Genomic DNA, 20,650 nt, shown 5'->3' with positions numbered 1-20,650 from the left:
TATTTATCCATCTGCTTCCAAGTTGGAAACACTGTGCCTCTATTTCAAATCTACTCTGGAAAAGTGTGTTGTTGAGAAAGGGAGAAAAAAAATAAAAGTTTGCATTTCTTTTCTCTGGTTAAAAAAAAAAAAAAGGCCATCCCCCCCTCCCCAAGTGGATCTCTTTCACTAACCAACAAAAGTCCACAATTTTGGCAGGTGGCAACTATGCCCACAAATAACAGGATTCTGTTTGACTGAGGAGAAGGTCCAGAGTTCAGCCCACAGCCCAATAAGATGATTCTTTCCCCCATTTGACACAGAAGCATGTCTTTGGTTTGGCTCTGGCTGGTCCAGACAGATTGATTATCCTCTCCTACTCCAAACCAAATCCACCCACTTAAGAGAGACCTCCAATCCTATCCAAGAGGCAACACTGCAGGGTGAAGGCTTGCTGGTATCACTGCTGCAGAGTAAGAGCTGACATTCATACTGTGCTTTATGCATATTATCTCATTGGATCTTCAGAACACTATGAAGTAGGTACCTCATTTTACAGATGAAGAAACTGAACTTCATAGAGGCCACAAGTAATAATATTATGAAACACTAGAAGTGGGGGATCCTAATGACCATATTATATTGTTTCATATTGATCCCTCTCGTATCAATGGAGGAGAATCCCTTTCATTACTGATTTTTGCTATGTATTGTAAAGAATGGCACACGATGCAACAAAGTTTAATCAGTGCAAAGGATTTTTAAATACACATTAAAGTGAGGAGGGAAGGACAGATCAAAAGTGGCCTTGACAGCTAAACTGAATAATAACAAAGCAAGGGGCGGGGGAGCCGTTTGCAAAATAATCTTTCAGGTCATCCACATGCTAAATTCCCTTGTACATTGAAAAAGCATCCCTGGCTTTAGGAGAAATGTAATGTTTTAGGAAGGCTCTTGCAGTGACTAGAAGTGGATAGAGGGCTGTCTTTGAAATCAGAATGTCCTGTTTCCAGGTCCACCAAGGGAAAGATACTAGGCTGAGTGGCTATAGCTAAGTCACTTAACCAATCAGTCCCTCCATAAAACTATTAAGATTGAGCTGCCGATCTGCATAGGTAAAAGAAGTTTTCTTCACCAATGAAATCACATCTGGACCCCTTCCTCTTCCCCAAGGACCTTTCAGTGTTCTTTCCACCTTGAGCATTTAAGGAAAGATGACTAATCCAGCCTTTTAAGGTGCAACACCACAAGCATGAGCATTGGGAAAAAAAAATCTATTTGAAACCGTAATATCCGTAATATCCCACTTGTTCAAAAGTGGGATGATTGGGAGAGAAAGAATAACTGGACATCTCAAAACGAGTGGCCTTCCTGGGTTTTCCCATGACATAGCACATCGAAGGTCTCCTTAAAACGATAAATCAATGCCTCATGTTTATTTATTTTGATCCTTTGTTCTTGACTCAAAGAAACGGCTTGGATTTCACACATCCAAAAAGTAGAGTAAGTAGCACAGTACAAATCCATGATAGAAAGAAATTTACACATAGAATGTGAGGGCTAGAAGGGGCCTAACTCTGACATCTCCTCTCCACTCTTATTCCAGCTAATAAGGTTCAATGATGGGAACTGATTTGTCCAAATAGAAGAAGGTCAAAACCTTTTCTGGGAGGTAAAGTAATTGAAAGCCATAGATTGCCTGGAGTGAAAGGTCCTCAAACACCATTTAAGTCAGAAATTCTTGAGGTCCAGAATTTGTATTTTTAAAATACTCCGATCATTGTTTTAGTTTCCTTATAATCCTATGTATTTTATTTTGTGCATTTAAAATCATTCTGAGATGGGATCTACAGGCTTTTCCAGGCTGCCCAAAGAGGTCTTTGAAACAAAAAGAGTTACCCCATTCTTATCCTTTAGCTTCATTTAAGAGCCGAAAAAGCTTGCTAATGGTCACACAGCAAGTCTGGGGGCAGAACCACTACTAGAATGTGGGCCTCCCAGCAGTTCACCCCATTCTCCTTCCATCACACTATGCTGCCAGACACTTTCTAGCGTGTTCAGCTCCACCAGCACTATTGTCAGAGACAGCAGATTGTTACCAACTGTTAAAGCCTGACTAATACCAAGCATAAAATACTTGATGCAACTCATTCTAAAAAAGGAACCATTCCAATACTGAGCCTCCATCCTCTGCTGTCTTTTCTTTGGTTCAAGGTACCATAGCTTGGATTTACCCAAAACCCACTTGCGGAATAAACAGGGCTGGACCAGTATAAAGAGCTAGCATTTGCACAGTCATTTAAGATTTACAAAGACCTCTACTCCTTTAAGTAGGTTGGGCAAATTCTCCTGATGTCCAGCTACTGGACAGAGTATTTTTTTGGGGGGGAGGGAAGGAGTAGTTAAATATAAGCTATTGCTCTCTTCCAATAATTAGAACTGTGAGAAAAAAGTGGGATAGTCTATCTTAGCACATAAGGTATTTCCACCACTGATGTTCTTTAACTAGAAATTGAATTGGCCACTTGTTGGGGATATGTAGAGGGAACTCCTACGTACTTAAGGGTTGATCTTGATGGTCGAAGAGATTCATTTTAACTCCAAAGTTTTGTGACTCTCCTTCTAGATGTCTACTTTCTAATGCTCCTCAGTCTTCAAGATACAGAACCATCAATAAATGCATCAGCAGAAGAAGTTATAGAGGAAACTGGGAGGGTCAGAACCTCTAATGCATGAAGTTGTTGGGGGTGGGGTGGGGAGAGGAAGAAGGGGCTGAGCTGAACCAGCAGCTTGCTCACAAATGAAGGGGCAAATATGATACAATAAAAAGACATGGGACACTGGAGTCGGCAGGTCTATTAATTCTTTCTGACACATACTACAACCCTGACCTTGAGCACTTAACCTATTAGGGTTTCAGTTTCCTTATTTGTAAAAAAGGAATGTTAGACTAAATGCCCTTTGAGATCCCTTCTACCCTAGTGTTTGTGATCTTAAGAATAAAGAACAGATATTTATCTCCTCTTAACATCTATCTGGGGACACAAAGTCAGAAAAGAAACATTTCTTGCCTTCAAGAAGTTTGTATTCCATTAGGGGAAAAACATGTAATAACAGGAATTATTAATAATTCACACATATTATGCTTCAAGATTTACAAAAGGCTTTTCATTCGCTTTCTCACTGGGTATTATCCCCATTTTACAGATTAAGGGGAAGGATGGCTAAGTGAATTGCCTAGAAAACTATAGTCTCTGAAGCTAGGACTTCAAATTCAGCCACATCACCATTAGGCCTCAATACAAAGTTATAGGGTGCAGCGGAATGAAAAGAGATACCTCAAGTAGAGAAAAGAACTTTGAAATGTTTGGCAAAAAAAAATATCGTAAATTCTTTATTAATGTAAAGTAAATAAATTTCCTTTGGGCTAATAATAAAGATGTGTTTGAGTTTATATTTTGAAGGAGGACTAATGTTTCTGATTAACAATAAAACACTGACCTCCTGAAGTAGTCTCCCCTAGAGAAATCACTACAGGTAGAAGCACAGTTGATGTTACATCTGGCCAGATGGAAGGAGCAAGAAAGGAGCGCTTGAATATTCTTGCAGACAGACCACAAGTCCAGCTAGATTGCCCAGCTAGAGGATAGATTTCAATTTTGGGGGGTTTTTTTGTTTGTTTTTCCAGCCCTCTAATGTGATGTGTACACCTATATCCATTTGTTACATATATTTTGTCACATAAATCAACTCTTTATGTCAGTTTTATTCAACCACATGCAGTTTGTTAAATCTATTTTCAATATTCAATATGCCACTTTGCAACTTATTTATTGCAATTGGTTGTCATCCGTTGCTTTGTGACATTATTGCCCCAGGACAGGGCTGCTCAAAATGAGTTCCTTTATGAATATAAAGTCACTTTCTGGCTGAAACCAAAACAGAGATCTTACCCTCTACAATCCCACACACATTTCAACGCTGAACGTGCTACTCTTTTTGGTGAGAGGAGGCTCACTCCGGTGTTTTATCTACAAGATGCTCAGGAGTTAGCTACCTGAGGGACTGGATAAGAACAGCAAAGCAGAGGATGGCACAATGACCTCTGGGGCCTGAGAAGCACTGGCAAGACTCTTGGGACCCAAACCTGACTAGCGACACTCAGCAATAAACTAGATGCACTCGTCCACCCCACCCCACCCCCATCCCCACCTCCTCCACAAAAGAAAGAGCACACAAAAGAGCTTGACCACAACCAGGCACAAAATACTTTTCTATAAAAGGGACCAGTCAGGAAAGAGTGGAGAGCAAAGACCCCCACACGGCTTTGAAGTCAATCAATCCAGCAAATCACAACTTTCCCTCCTGAGAACCAAGTTTTCTTCCCCGCCTAGAAAACAAGCCTTCTCTTTCCAGACTCCAGTCACTGACAATTAAAGGCACAGCAAAAAAGAAAAAAATAAAATAAACGAAAGGGGTGGGGTAGGGTGGGGGATACATGTGATATTTGTTGTTCAAAACTTTCCGCTCGCTAGAAGGGGAGGTTTGCGAAGCTGACAGAATAGCAACTCTGGAAAGCAGCAAAGGAGTTACTAACAGCAACTTAGATTACCTTTTTTTGCGGGGGAGGGGGCACTTTTTAAAAGGTGGGGGGAAGCATAAGGAAGGGGATTATAAAGTTAAAGGGGGGAGTGGAGAATAAACAAGAGCCGGTATTGGAGCGAGTGAAGTGTTTCTCCCACCCCCACCACAACCCTCTTCCTCTACTACTACACACACATCCCTCTCCTGTGTGCCACCTGAGTTAGAAATAGTGACAGGGTCCACTGACCATGTATCTGTTGCTGTAGCTTCCTCTCTCTCTCTCTCTCTGTCTCTTTCTCCCATCTCCCTGCTGCAACGACCTATAGCGTCATGCATGGTCCTTGCCACCACATTACGACAAATCGTCACAGGGAAAGGGGAGAAAAGGGGAACACACACACACACACACACACACACACACACACAGAAGCTCGCAACCTATTTAACTATTAAAAACACCCACAGACACACACAGAGACACAGACACACACAGAGGAGATGGGGTCAAGTCTCCAACGAGCCTCGCTCGCTGCACAAAAGACCTGCGGTTTCCCTCGGACTCGAGAGGGGGAGGGCGAGGGAGGGGGGGGTGGGGGTGGAGAGACGGCCGCGGCAGGAATGAATAAATAAATAAATAAATAAAGCCAGCAAGAGTCGCGTCTACGTAACGCCCTGTCGAAAGCGGACGCCATATTTTTTTGTGGCTTATGTCGACATAGGGAAACGTAGACATGTTTTTTCTGCCCCCCCCCTCCTCCCTTCCTCCTCCTCTTTTTTCCCCCCCCATTACTCAAAACTTGTCGTCAAGATTTGGAGAAAGAAAGAAAAATGAGTGTCCACTTCACCCCCCGCTAGTTCTTGCTCCTAAAAATAATAATAATAAAAATTAAACAGCCAAACCCTCCTCTTCCTTCTCCCCCCTCCCCCCTTTTCAAAAAGCCGGCCAAGTCCCATTAACAAAACATTTTAAGGAGCTGCTACTGCTGCCGCTGCCGCTGCTGCCGCCGCCGGTGGGAAAGTTAGGTCGGAGTCGCCGGCGATCAGAGGTGCTCCCGGTGCAGCGAGCAGTTAGAAGTGTGCGAGATTTCAGCGCCGGGGAGGAAAGGAAGAAGGAGGAGGAGGAGGAGGAGGAGGAAGAGGAGGAGGAGGAGGAGGAGGAAGGAGGAGGAGGAGGGAGAGGGAGGGGGAGGGGGCGCCGCTCGGCCGCCGCGAGGGGAAGCGAGGGGGGAAGTTTCTTACCTTGCACCGGGGCTTTGGAACGCGGAGACACGGGTTTGGAAAGCGGAGACACTGCGCGAACGTTCCAAAATGGAACTCTGGCTGTTTCTACACCCCCCCCCCCCCCAATCACCACCAGCACCACCACCACCAGCACCACCACCAGCCACCCCCCTCCACACACACACACTCACACACACTCACACACACACCCACCGGTCCCCCACTCCACACCGTGGAATCGGATCCGATTCTGTGGTTTAAAATGATACTAATTAATCAGAATACCCTAAACGTTAAGACGGTGGCAACCCCCCCCCCCAAAAAAAAAAAAAAGGAAAAAAAAGGGGGATAAAAAAAATCCCTCGATCAGTGGGGAATCTACGCCAAAACCCACATGATCTCTAACGTCAGCATGCGTATTTGCATACGATACCACCACCAGCTCTTCCACCCGGGTCTCGTATTCCGCGGAAAGTTGCAAACTGAAATTCTTACCCCTCTAGAGACGCTTCGCAAACATTTTTTTTAAAAACAGGGAAAGAAATACCCCTTAAACGCACGCTGTTTATTTGCAATTAGAGGGAAGGGGTGGTGTGAAGGGAGGGGAGGAGGAGGGAAATTAACTTAAAAGTGTGATCTCAGTAACGGACCCGGTGGAATTTCTGCGAGAAGTGTAGAGCGAGATCATTGAATATTAAGTACTGCTCCGGTGGTGGTGCATCCCCGCAACCGGACAGGGAGCGTCTTGTAAGGGCAATGCCCCTTTTCTTTAGGAAAAGTTCAAGGTGTCACTGATGAGCTCGGCAAACTGTTGATCCTGACCACGTGGAGTAGAGATAGAGGAACGGGTGAGAAGGAGGGAAGAGGCAAAAGCCGAGTTGCAGGAAGGATGCAGCTACTGGAGCAGCTGCTGTCGCCGCCTCTTAGATCTTTCCTTTGGGGATCGAAACCGCCTCAGACCCTGGAGTGGGTGGATGGGGAACACAGTTAAATCAGTTTGCTTGTGCCCAGGGCTCCCCCTGCTTTGTGCTGCGGTTAGAGAGAAGAGGAAAGGAAAAAAAAAAAAAAAAAAACACAGGCGAGACATTTCACGTTTGCAACTGTTGACGGGGGCTGAGGGAGAGGGAGGGGAGACTGGGAACTCGCTTACATAACTATCCTTCAAAATTAGGTCACGTTAACCTGGGAGTTTAACGGGGTTTCCCTTCTCCATCTGCATTCCTGATGCCGGTTGGAGATCTCAGTCTTCAACTTTTTTAAAAATGAGAATTATTCCAGGCGAGATTCCGTCGGCTTCAGGAAATGCATACTTCTGGCAGATAGAAAAAAGTCCTTTCTATGTGAGAAAGTGAAATTTAGAATTGAATCCTCTTACATTCACCCTCTGCCCTCTCTCTAACAGAAACTTTAGAGGATTAGCCCCCAGATTTCTCTCCCGAGATAGTTTGAATTAAAGAGATCCACAGAGAAAAGCTCACTAGCTGCCTTTAGCATGTAAGATACGGGCCAGTGGCTCCTAGTGTAACCAAAAAAAGCGGGCATTCTTATTACAGCGCCAGGGTTAGTCTTTGGGTCTAACTACTGACTGTGTGGAGTCCTGGGGAGAGGAGGCTTTCAAATTCCTTCTCTGTGGAGAGCGGGGTGATTTGCCAGATTATCCCGTGGGGAGGGGGCGGGGTGGCATTTTCCAAGGACAAATAGATGAAAAGATAAAAATTCAAACTTGAGCACCTTGTTCCTGGATGGATTTAGGGATGAGGAATGTATGAGGGACTTCTAGAAGCTTAGAAACAGACAGTAAACTTCTCAACACGTAATTAATTACTTCGCATCTACAAAATCTGTAACACGCAGATCTGTAACACGCACTCTCCTCTCACTTCCCTTCCTCCCCTTGTATTAGCAGGCTTTAGAGCAGAGCTTTTCAACTTTTTTTTTTTTTTTTTTTTTTTTTTTTTGTGGTATAAACTTCATTGACAATCGGGTAAAACCTATGGACCTCTTCTCAGAATGCTATTCTTAAAAGCATAAAATATAATACGGAACATTACAAAAGAAACTAGTATATTGAAATGCAGTCATCAAAACATTTAAAAAGCAAGTTTGGGGAGACCTCAAGTTTAGAGCTACTCTAATTGTGATGGTCAAATGATTAAAAGACATTAGGGATTAACAAGTCTGAAACCCTCCTTTTGCAGAGCAGGAAAACAGGCCCAGGAGGAGGAAATAACTTATCTGGCATCACATAGTAAGTAGCACAGTTAGGATTTGAAGTTACATTCAGATTGTGAGCATATTGACAGATGAGATAGTAGTTATTAGTAAGAGTCCTAAAAAAGTAAAAAATGTATAATGGATGATAACTACATAATGTAGTTGTACAAATTGTCCGTGTACAGAAAACATTCACATTACAGTATCTTATTTGAGCTTCACAAACAACCTTTGAGGTAGGCAGTGGATATATTATAGCCATTTTACATATAACAAAACTAAGGCCACAGAAAAACAATGACACATGCAACCAATATCTTCATAGTTAGAAGTGTTAAAGATTGCCTTGAATTTGGGTTTCCTAAATCCAAGTTCAATGTTATTTTCATCAAAAGAACTAAACTCAATCCCATTGTCCTTAGGGAGACTGAACAGTAATTGAATAGTTTCCCCCTAGTCTGGGGCAGTCAAACAAATGTTAGCTGGGAGAGTGGGAAAAAAAAAGAGCTAAGGGTGGAAATGTGATTAGTAAACTGAGTGCTATGGTTCTGTTATTAGTTCTGGCTTTGTTATTAGGCAGCCGGGTGGCCTTGCCCAAATCAATTAACCTCTGTGAACCTCAGTTCTCTCATCTGTAAAATGAGAGGTTTGAATCAGAGAATCTTAAATTTTAAAGTATAAAACCATTCTTATTACAAAAATGTAGGAAATCAGTTTGCAAGGGATAGCTCTAGTGAAGAGTCCAGGGTCCAGGAGTGAAGAGATCTGGACTATAGTCCCGGACATTAGCTATGTGGTGCTGGCAAATCATTTTATTTCTCAGAGCCCCTGTTTCAGAATTGATAAAATGAGGGTGGTACTACTTACCTCACATAGTTAGGAGAATGAAATGAGGAAGCATCTTGTAAACTTTAGATTTTAATATTTAAGGACGACATTTTTATGATAATTTCCCCCCAGTATCAGCATATTTTCAGACATGTTGAGAGCATCACCATCTTTCCAGGCACTCAGACCTTTGACTCTCCTTTCACTACTTTCTGTATCCATTCAGTTGTTGAGATCTTGTTGATTCTGCCTTGCGATATCTCTCATATCTATCTCTTTCAACCCATTCAGATAACACAATCTTAGATCAGATCCTCATCTAAATTACTGTAATAGATTTCTGCTTTATGTCTTTCTCTTCTCCCCTTCATCACCCACACCTTTTAGAAAAGAATAATCCTTAGAAAGCGGTCAACCAGATTACTCTCTCACTCAAAATCGTTCGGTGGTTTCCTTTTGTCTCCTCTCAATTAAAAATGTTCTCAGCATGAGTAAAGTTTCATAGGGCACTTTGTATCTCTCCTTGGCTCCAATATTAATTTATTTTGTATCATACTTATCTATATACATACCTGTATTTTAAAAGTCTAGGCTCCTTGAGGTCAGGCACTGAGTAAATTTTCCTCTTCATATCCTTGGTGCCTAGCTCATAAACACTTAATATTTATTAAATGTTGAATGATCCAAAACATTTTTTCTGGCCTCTTTGTTTCCCCTTCTAGCTCCTCTATCTGTTAAGCAATATGTTAAACAAAATCCTAGATATACAAAAAAATGTAAATATTAAGTATGGTTCCAGGTAAGGAAGAAATTTTTTAACTATCAGGAGTATCCAAAATTGGAATGGACTCTCTCTTAAGAAGTAGTGGGTTCTTTCTCATTGAAGGTTTTGAGGGGGGAAACTAAATAATCTTTTGTCTTGCAAAGAGTTTCTGTTCAGGTGGGAGTGATATACTATGGAAGAATGTCCAGTGGGGAAGCTAGTTGGGTGGGTAGAGTACCTGATGGTAGAAGGTGTGTGCCCTATATATAAATGGTCTTTATCCAAGATATCTTAGTTCCTTTTAAAGAAATCATTTAAAATATTGGTATTGTGCATAGGGTTACTGAAAATACTGATCATCATCAGATTTTTAAAAATGTATTCCAAAAGTATTTATTGAGCATTGTCTACATGTTCAGAGATATGTTAGGGATACAAGGGACACTAAAGAATAATAATAAAGTTTTTCTCAGGTAGGGGAAGTGCTTATGAAAGAGAATTAGTTGAAAGTGGGATATGAACCCTGAATTCCTAATTCCAAGCTCAACATTCAATCTACTAAACCACATGAAAAGATAATGCTTATTATCTGGGAGAAGAAAAAATTCAGCTAGAATATGAGAGCTGTTTTCAAGAATTTGAAGGGTTGTCAGCAGAAGAGGGATTCAACTTGTTCTTTTTGTCCCCAGAGAACACAACTAGAAGCAATGGGAGAAAATTGCAGAGGTAGAGTTAGATAGGATATAAAGAAATACTTCTTACATTTATAGCTACCCCCAGTGTAATTGGTTGCCCTGGGAGACAATGATTTTGCCCTTAGTGAATATCTTCAAGCGAAAGCTGGACATACTTCTCAGGATGTGTGTGTGTGTGTGTGTGTGTGTGTGTGACAGAGACAGAGAAGAGGATTGTTACTGGGGTTGGGCTGAATTGATTAGCCCCAAAGAATTCATTCGCATTTTTCAGACTCTCTGATTCTCATTGTTATATGAGTTTATGTTAAATATATGACATAGGCAAAACTTTACAAGAAGGAAAGATAGCTTGAAGCTGGGCTCCTCAAGAGGAAATAAGGATTAAGGAAGTATGGCAAGAAATGGTTTTTAACATTACAATTTGTATGGGGAAAGGATGTGAAAGATATTCTAGTATAAAAATATCACAAATAGAATCTTGGAAATGGATAGGAGCAAGATTTGTTTCAGGGAGAGAGACTGGACTAATTCGGCTAGAGTTGTATATGGAGAATCAAGATAATAGCCCGAACAGGTCAAAGATAGGAGGAGTAGCATCCATATATACAAAAATATTTATAATAGCATCACAGTTTTTGTCAAAGAACTGGAGACAAAGTAGGGGTTCCACAAATTGGGAAATGTCTGAACAAATTGTCAGATATGAATATAATGAAATATTGTATCATAAGAAATGGCAAATATGATGAGCATGATGGTATATGCTATTATGGTCTCTGCTGTTGAGGGGACTAAGACTAGTGGATTGAGCTTGGGAGTTCTGAACTGCTATAGGACTAAGTATTAATAAAGCGTTGACAATCAATTTGACACTGGAAGTAGAGCTCTAGTAGGCTGTCTAACTAAGCTAGGTAGGAAAAACATAGTAGGTTAAAGCTCTGTGCTAATCACTTTTGGAATTAGTTTTATGAATGGTCACTGTATTTCCATCTTGATTGAGAAAAAATAACTTAGAGGAGAGAAGAGGAAAAACAAATATGACATATCCAGAGAAAACTGGAAAAAGCAGTATGAACTGATACAAAGTGAAGTGAGCAGAAATAATAAATATTTGATTTGTATGCCTGTTTTATATTCCCATAGACACTTGGTCACATAAAATTTCTCAGGCAAAAAAGGAATTGTAAATGGAAAAACTTTAAAAAATCCTGTTATAGTTTATCAGTTTTAAGAGGGCAGAGGTTATGATTTGTTTTTATTTTTTTGTATCTGTTTTCTTTTTAGTTGTTTTTTTAACTGGCCTTATTTCATAACCTTCTTTGGTGCTTTTTGTTTAATAGGAACCCAATAAATATTTACTGGATTGATGAATTACAAAAAGATTGGAGGTATAAAAGATTACCCCAAATCACCAACGTTAAGGGAACTGTATCTCAAAAAAAGTTGATAAAGATGACCAAAAATGGAAATAGTCAACAGTGGGACTGTGAAATGGTATCCACCCTAATCCTCCTGATAATGGAGCCACACATTTGTGGAAACATTCTGGAAAGTAATTTGTAACTATGCTGTTTTTCTTTTTTAATTATAACTTTTTATTGACAGAACCCATGCCTGGGTAATTTTTTACAACATTATCCTTTGCACTCGTTTCTGTTCCAACTTTCCCCCTCCCTTCCTCCATCCCCTCCCCCAGATGGCAAACAGTCCTATACATGTTAAATAGGTTACAGTATATCCTAGATACAATATATGTGTGCAGAACCGAACAGTTCTCTTGTTGCACAGGGAGAATTGGATTCAGAAGGTAGAACTAACCCGGGAAGAAAAACAAAAATGCAAACAGTTTACATTCATTTCCCAATGTTCTTTCTTTGGGTGTAGCTGCTTCTATCCATCATTGATCAATTGAAACTGAGTTAGATCTCTTTGTTGAAGAAATCTACTTCCATCAGAATATATCCTCCTACAGTATCGTTGTTGAAGTATATAATGATCTCCTGGTTCTGTTCATTTCACTCAGCATCAGTTCATGTAAGTCTCTCCAAGCCTCTCTGTGTTCATCCTGCTGGTCATTTCTTACAAAACGATAATATTCCATAACATTTATATACCACAATTTATCCAGCCATTCTCCAATTGATGGGCATCCATTCATTTTCCAGCTTCTAGCCACTACAAACAGGGCTGCCACAAACATTTTGGCACATATAGGTCCATTTCCCTTCTTTATTATCTCTTTGGGATATAAGTCCAGATGTAACACTGCTGGATCAAAGGGTATGCACAATTTGATAACTTTTTGGGCATAATTCCAGATTACTCTCCAGAATGGCTGGATTTGGTCACAACTCCACCAACATCAGTGTCCCAGTTTTCCTGCATCCCCTCCAACATTCATCATTATTTTTTCCTGTCATCTTAGGTGTATAATGGTATCTCAGAGTTGTTTTAATTTGCATTTCTCTGATCAATTGTGATTTGGAATACTCTTTCATATGAGTGGAAATAGTTTCATTTTCATAATCTGACAATTGTCTGTTCATATCCTTTGACCATTTATCAATTGGAGAATGGCTTGATTTCTTATAAATTAGAGTCAATTCTCTATATATTTTGGAAATGAGGCCTTTATCAGAACCTTTAACTGTGAAAATATTTTCCCAGTTTGTTGCTTCCCTTCTAATCTTGTTCGCATTAGTTTTGTTTGTACAAAGGCTTTTTATTTGATAAAATCAAAATTTTCTATTTTGTGATCAATAATGATCTTTAGTTAATCTTTGGTCACAAATTTCTTCCTCCTCCACAAGTCTGAGAGGTAAACTATCCTATGTTCCTCTAATTTATTTATAATCTCATTCTTTACGCCTAAATCATGGACCCATTTTGATCTTATCTTGGATACAGTGTTAAGTATGGGTCCATGCCTAATTTCTGCCATAGTAATTTCCAGTTTTCCCAGCAGTTTTTGTCAAATAATGAATTCTTATCTCAAAAGTTAGGATCTTTGGGTTTGTCAAACACTAGATTGTTATAGTTGACTATTTTGTCTTGTGAACCTAACTTATTCCACTGATCAACTATTCTATTTTTTAGCTAATACCAAATGGTTTTGGTGACTGATGCTTTATAATATAGTTTTATATCAGGTACAGCTAGGCCACCTTCATTTGATTTTTTTTCCTTTAATTCCCTTGAGATTCTCGACCTTTTGTTCTTCCATATGAATTTTGTTGTTATTTTTTTTAGATCATTAAAATATTTTCTTGGGAGTCTGATTGGTATAGCACTAAATAAATAGATTAGTTTAGGGAGTATTGTCATCTTTATTATATTCACTCAGCCTATCCAAGAGTACTTAATATTTTTCCAGTTATTTAAATCTGACTTTATTTTTGTGGAAAGTTTTTGTAATTTTGCTCATATAGTTCCTGACTTTCCTTTGGTAGATAGACCCTCAAATATTTTATGCTATCAACAGTTATTTTGAATGGAATTTCTCTTTGCATCTCTTGCTGTTGGATTTTGTTGGTGATGTATAAAAATGCTGAGGATTTATGGGGATTTATTTTGTATCCTGAAACTTTGCTAAAGTTATGCATTATTTCTAATAGCTTTTTAGTAGAATCTCTGGGGTTCTCTAAGTATACCATCATATCATCTGAAAAGAGTTATAGTTTGGTTTCCTCTACCTACTCTAATTCTTTTAATATCTTTCTCCACTCTTATTGCAGAGGCTAACGTTTCTAATACAATATTGAACAATAATGTTGTTTAGTGGGCAACCTTGTTTCACTCCTGATCTTACTGGGAAAGGTTCTAGTTTTTCCCCATTTATGCTGTTTTTTTTTTAAGTAAATGCATACTTACAATAACAGATTTTGATCCTAAACAAGAGATTAAAAAACAAACAAACAATCCAAAGATTTTGTTTTTCTTCTTTCTTTTTTTTAAATGGGGCAGGAGAGAATGAAATGCTTATTAATTGAAAATAAATCAAAATTCAAAATAAAAAGAAGGATGTCAAAGTTATCTCTTTTCTTTATTTGTTTAGGTAAGAAACTATGGATGTGAATAAATTTTTTATACTTTCAGAGTTGGTTGACAAATGAATTTGGCTAAACTGCTTCCCTCCCCAGCCCATCATTTAAGAATTCTTTATTGTATGAAATGGTTCACTGAGTAGAAAAGAGGGGCAGCAAAAGATAGAAATAATATAAAAATTAAAAAAAAATTGGAAGTAGGTTGTGTGAATATTTGAATGACAAATCAATGAATCATAGAATCTCAGATTTTTAAAAAACCTCAATAACCATCTAGATCAACCCATATTGGGGAAAAAATTTCCTTTTATAACCACTCAGCCTCTATTTGAAGACCATCCAACAGTAGCACATGTATACTTCCAGTGTCAGAGAACTCATTTCTTCCTAAGGCAGCTCATTAAATAGTTTCAATTGTTAGGAAGTTCTTTCTGACAAAAGTGAATTCCACTTTTCTACCATTTCCGCCCTTTCTTTCCAGTTTTACTCTCTTTAACTTGACTTCTCTTCATATATTGGAAAACGCATCCCATCTAAATCTTCTCCAGGTCCTGAAGTGGTTTTGTCCTGTGGTCCTTCAACATCTTGTTCACTCTTCTTTCCATGGCTTCCAACTTGAGAATGCCTCATAAAATGTAGTCACTAGAACAAAGCATAATGTTCCAAATATGATACAACCAGGACAAAATGCAGGACTTTTGGCTCCTCCATTTTGCACTGGAGATTGCCTTCCAGATAGTTTCATATGTAAAAAATGCAACATAATTAACTTAATTTAAGATTATATGAGCCTTTTTGGCTAGCAACTTACTACTGATCATTCATTTGTTTTTCACTAGAGTCATCAGATCTTTTCCAGATAAATTGCTGCTTAGATCTCACTCCTCTACCATGTAAAGTGGATTTTTTTTTAAAGTGGATTTTTAAGACCCAAATGTAGAACTTGTCAATTACTTCCATTATATTTCATCTTGTAAAAGAATATAAAAGGATCACACAATCTTATGAGAGGAGATTTGTTTGCTGAATCTCAGAATGAACTCAGGATAGTATGGAAAACTAAGGACATAAAAAATAATTTTAAAGCTATATTGGAGGAAAGAAAGAAAAAGTCAGAAATGGGATTAGACTAGGGTGTACCAGAACTAGGTCATACCAACTGACTTTCAGAGAGATTAAGATTTCACTATGAGTATTTACACCTTGGAAATTGGCAAACAATACTAATCAGGGCATAGTTTATTATTTTGTTGATTGTCTAGACTTAAAAAAGCAATAAAGCAAATGGTAATAATACAAATTAAACTTAAAAGTGTGTCAAATTTACATTTTTCCAGAGAACTGATTGTTACATTTACAGGCAAACAATGGATAGAATGGCTCCTCTGAGTAGAAGTGGTAACTGAAGGTAGAGAGACAGCAAAATTAATGCTGGAAAGGAAAGAAGAAAAATGGCATACAAGGAATGGAAACCTAAGATGAACAGATGTAGTAATAGAGCACAGACATTAATGAACTTCATCTGAGGGTAATGGGAGAACTGGAGGATGATTTCTGAGCAGTAATCAGTGATCCTTGAAAGGTGAGGGAGATCAGAAGAAAGAGAGAAAAAAGGAGCATTTATTAAGTATCTAGTCCATGCTAAATACTGAGTTAATGTCTTACAAATATGATGTCATTTGATCCCTACAACAATGTTGGCAAGGTAGGTGCTATTACTATTTCCATTTTACAAATGAGGCAAACTGAGATAGAGCCAAAATGATTTACCCAAGACCACACAACTAGGAAATATCTGATGGTTAATTTGAACTCATGCCTTTCTAACTTCATACCCTAAGCTCTTTATCCACTGTCCTTTCTAGCCACCTCAGAATTGGAGGTTCCATAGAATTGCAGATAAACAAGTCTATGTCTACAGACAACAAAAGTGGGCCACTGGAGGTGTCTTTTGAAGGAAGCTAGGGATTGTAGAGGGTGTCTATTTCAATCATATCGGCTCAGTTCAGACTGTGAAAAAATACAAAGGGAGGAAGCAGCTGAAGTGTCAGCCAGGTTCTTAGCAGAGCAAACAGGCCCATTTGGTTGGAATGTTGTTTGTCCTTTGTTTTTGAAGAGGACCAATGACATCATAGGGTGATGTCTTGACTTGCACATAAATTGGATTTAAGTGAAGCAGAGTTGCACAAAGTCCTCTCTCTTCCAGAGTCATCAGACTCTAGTGGCAGGACAAAAGTCAAGGTAGCTGGTGATGGCCTGGTCTTTGATGTCTGACCAAGCAATAAATGCTCCCCAAGACCTGCTTTGACTGTTTGGGTCCCTTGGAACAGATTGTTCTCATCTACCCATCTACCAGGGGAAGTCGCCACCTGCTTCAGGTAGATAGACCCCTAATTCACTGATGGGTTTGAGGCCCACTAGTTAGCATCAACCTTGTTTAGCTCATCTGTCAAGGTGGTTTTTACCAGGACATGGCCACTGTGCACGCAACAGCTCTTGGATTCCTAGGTGAGAATTGGATGCAAGGTAGACAACAAAGGAAGCTGAGCAATCCTGAAAACTAAGCCCTCCTATCAGAGGTGCTAGTCCTCCTTGAATACCCCACATACTCCAATTTGGTTGGAATGCAGAGTGTTTGAAAGCAAGAAATGTGAAATAATCCTAGCAAGGAAGGCTTAAGTCAGAATGGGAAAGGCTAATCATTATAATAATAACAAAAATGGGACTTTTGAAACATATATATTGTCACACCCCAAACTCTTAATCTCTAGGCTAAATGACATTAAAAAAGCTTTCAGAATATAGGATCCTAGCGGAGGAGGTCAAAACCATGTGAGAACAGGATAAGATACATATATATCATCTCTGTTGTCTGTTACAAGAATTATAGCAATGATGATCCTAGAGAAGATGAACTTACCTCCTAATGCTTTTATTAAATTCCAAAAGTAGCTTTTTGCTACTCTACATGCAAGACTCTAACGTTAATTAACGTTAAATTAAATTTAACATTAAATATAGAAGTATAATAATCTGATAGTGACTTGTTCCAGAACACTTTATATCTGAATCTCAGAAAAAGATGAGAATTAAATGATAATACCAAGAATGGCAACAATTTTTAGAATGGATGTTGCCAAATACTACTATTTGGTATATAAGTACCAAATACTCATGTTGTCTTAGCTATGTGTGGAAAAGAAGATTTCAAAATATAGATGTCCAACAGAGGAATCAAAGTTTTATGGGAACGGTACAAAATACATATCACTCCCAGAATCCTATTTGCTATGGGAGTTATATAGGGGATGTATATATTGAAGGGGGATTATATCCCAGGACGTTTTGTTCAAATATAAAAAGCAGTTATTTTATCCATCAGTGCAGTCATCAACAGACTATTAACTATAAAACAATACCATGATAGTGAGTTGTTTTAGGAATATTCTTTTTTGAACTCCCTTAAAAGAGAGAGAATGGGTTCAACAAGAGCAACAACAATAGTCAATGAATGTTTATTAAGGACCTAGGATTGTGTATCATCAGGCAGACAGCTAAGTGGTGCAGTAGACTGTGCCAGGTCTTGAGTCAAGAAGACTCATCTTCCTAAGTCCAATTCTGGCCTTAGATACTTATTAGTTGTGTGCCTCTGGAAGAGTCATTTCACCCTGTTTGCCTCAGTTTCCTCACTGTAAAATAAGCTGGAGAAGAAAATGGCAAACCATTCTAGTATCTTCCCCCCAAAAAGATCATAAAGAGTCAGATATTACTGAAAAATGAGTGACCAACAGAAAAATAGTCCCTGTCCTCAAGGAAATACAATACACAAAAGCTAAAAGAGAATCCTGAAAGGAATAAATACTTGGAGTAGGTGGGACCTCATGAAATTCAAAGGTAATATAGCTAGTTAGGAAATTAAAGTAAATAGCTAAAGTGTACACTGCATTTTAGTATGTGCAAAGTACTTTACAAATATTTCTTTTGATCGTCACATCAGTCCTGAAAGGTTGTTGCTGTTATTATCCCCTTTTTACAGATGACAAAACTGAGGCAGAGAGCCAATAATATGTTCATGGTCACAGGATTGGTAAGTGTTATAATGAGAGACAGACCCAGAACTTTTGACTCCAACTCAAGTATGCTTCTCATTCTGCCACCCTAATGAATCAGTTAAATGTGATAATATTTATAAAGTGCTTTGTAAATTCAAGGCACTCTATGTATGAGAACTATTGTTTTTATTATTTCAGACATTAAAGCTGTGAACCCAAGCATTGCACTCTCCGTAATAACCCATGATCAATCTATTCTATCTGAATTTATCTCAACCTTTTATGAAACAAGATCATTGGCTTTGCATTCTGAGGACCTTGGTTTACATCTCAATTCTGCCTGCTACCAATGAGATTTTACACAATTCACTTGACCTTTGTGAGCTCCATTTCCTCATTTGCAATTTGAAAATGTTGAATTTAGCTCTTCCAGGCCATTTTCAGCTCTAGATGACCCTGACATCTATGGTCATTTGAAATTGTCTGCCTATCTCCCAGCTCATTTGAATGTTTCATTCAGATCTTCCACCAAGTAAGTCCACTGAGGATAGGGAAAAGAATGGATTGGTGCCATGGAGAAGAAAGGCAGGAGGATAATCTTTCATCAGCAAACATGGTGTACTTGCTCCCTTCTGTCTGCTGGGGTTGAGTGGTCCTATGTGATACCATGTGAGTTTCAAATATTGTTGGTTTCAGTTGAATTTCAGTTAAACTCTTGAACAGATTCATTTTTGCTCTTAACATATACCATTTTTTGAAAAAGTTCAAATTTTTATTAGATACAAACCATCAGAATGAACTGGAAATACACACAACAATGACTTTTACAAAAGGGTTTGAAAATGATAAAATGATACATACTCAGATCTGTTCCCTTTGTCAACCCATCCTAGAAACTCATGATTGAAGATAAAATACTATAAACTCTACATCCAAATTGTGTGTCAATCATAGGTATATTAAGTATGTAGGAAGTATGTAGGTTTATATTGAAATCATTAGGATAGAGTTGAATCTAAATAATCGAGAGTTTGTGGCAAGATCAAGTTTCTCAGCAATCTATCCTGCTCTCTCTTTCTCACCAGGGTATCTAGCCCAGTTTGTGCAGATTTGGGCTTTCATTCTAAAGGTGGGGGGAGCATCCATAATAGGTATGGAAAATGAGATAAGATTTGTTGCATATAACAATTCCAAACTTCCTTCAGCTTTAAGTCATCTACTCAGAAAACACTGAATATAGCCTAAAAATGTTAACAGTGAGTCTTTACATGTGTGAGCTTGAATAAGTAATTTTACTCCTTGGGATCAAATAGTCAATTTACCTATAATAGATACCTGCAGTATCTAGTTCCTATAGTATCTAATACCTATAGTAAGCATTTAATCAAGCATTTACTAGCTGCTAGTCTCTACTTGAAGTGATGTAGATCACCAAACAAGCCACAACAGCTCTTGTATTCAAAAAGATGACATTCTAATAGCTTATAAACATAGAGATAGAAGGAATCTTACAGAAAGAATCGGCCTTCTTATTTTATGATTCTTTGTTACTACAAAAAGAGGTGTTATAAATATTTTTTCTATGAATTGCTTTCCTCTTTCTTTTATCTTTATGGGAAACAGACCCACTAATGGTGTTATTGAATCAAAACACACGCAGAACAATTTGGGCATACCTTCCAAACTGATGTCCAGAAATGCTAGCAAATTCACAGTTTCATCAGCAATGTTTATTTTCCCATAACCCCTCCCATGGTAGTTATTTTCCTTTTTGTTTTTTTATTTGCCTTTGTCATCAGTTTAATTTTCACTGATAGTAGTTACACAGTTCCCAAGGGTTCAGGTGCTTAGATCAAGTTAAACCTTGCTATTGTAGAAAGCTAATATTTTCTGACTCAGAGAAGAGTTAGTCAGTCCGCATATAGAATGCCTATAGTGATAGGGAATCACTTTGTAATAGGAATCAGGATACCTGGGGTTTAGTCTGACTTCTGCTTTCAGCTAGCTATGAGTAACTTATTTGACCTTTTTATGCCTCGGGTCCTTTATTTGCAAAAAAAAAAAAAAAAAAAAGTTAGATTTCACTATCTTGGTCTAAATTTTCCAAGTCCTTCAATCTATTCAATTATTAAATAGCTGCTATCTTCTGGGCACTGAACACACAAGAAATAGATAGGACATAGGCCCTGAACTCAAGAGACTTACATTCTAAAGGGAGAAGAAAGAGACATAATATAAGAGAAAATATGGCAAGTGCAAAGAAGAAGTTAT

At 38.6% G+C, this 20,650-nt stretch overlaps 1 protein-coding gene across 3 annotated transcripts in view; it reads right to left on the bottom strand.

The window, feature by feature from the left end:
* ZHX2 (zinc fingers and homeoboxes 2) overlaps positions 1-5,925 on the bottom strand; it is a 215,239-nt gene extending 209,314 nt beyond the window's left edge. For 2 of the 3 annotated variants that reach the window (XM_051971035.1, XM_051971036.1), the window contains exon 1: positions 5,803-5,925. The gene's annotated coding sequence lies outside the window, so the exon portion shown is untranslated. The remainder of the gene's footprint in view (positions 1-5,802) is intronic. The other variant, XM_051971037.1, reaches the window with a different exon arrangement.
* Between the last annotated feature and the right edge of the window lie 14,725 nt (positions 5,926-20,650).

The sequence above is a fragment of the Antechinus flavipes genome, chromosome 1 (genome assembly GCF_016432865.1).
Source record: "Antechinus flavipes isolate AdamAnt ecotype Samford, QLD, Australia chromosome 1, AdamAnt_v2, whole genome shotgun sequence".
Lineage (NCBI taxonomy): Eukaryota > Metazoa > Chordata > Mammalia > Dasyuromorphia > Dasyuridae > Antechinus > Antechinus flavipes.
This window is presented reverse-complemented; position numbering and strand designations above follow the sequence as displayed.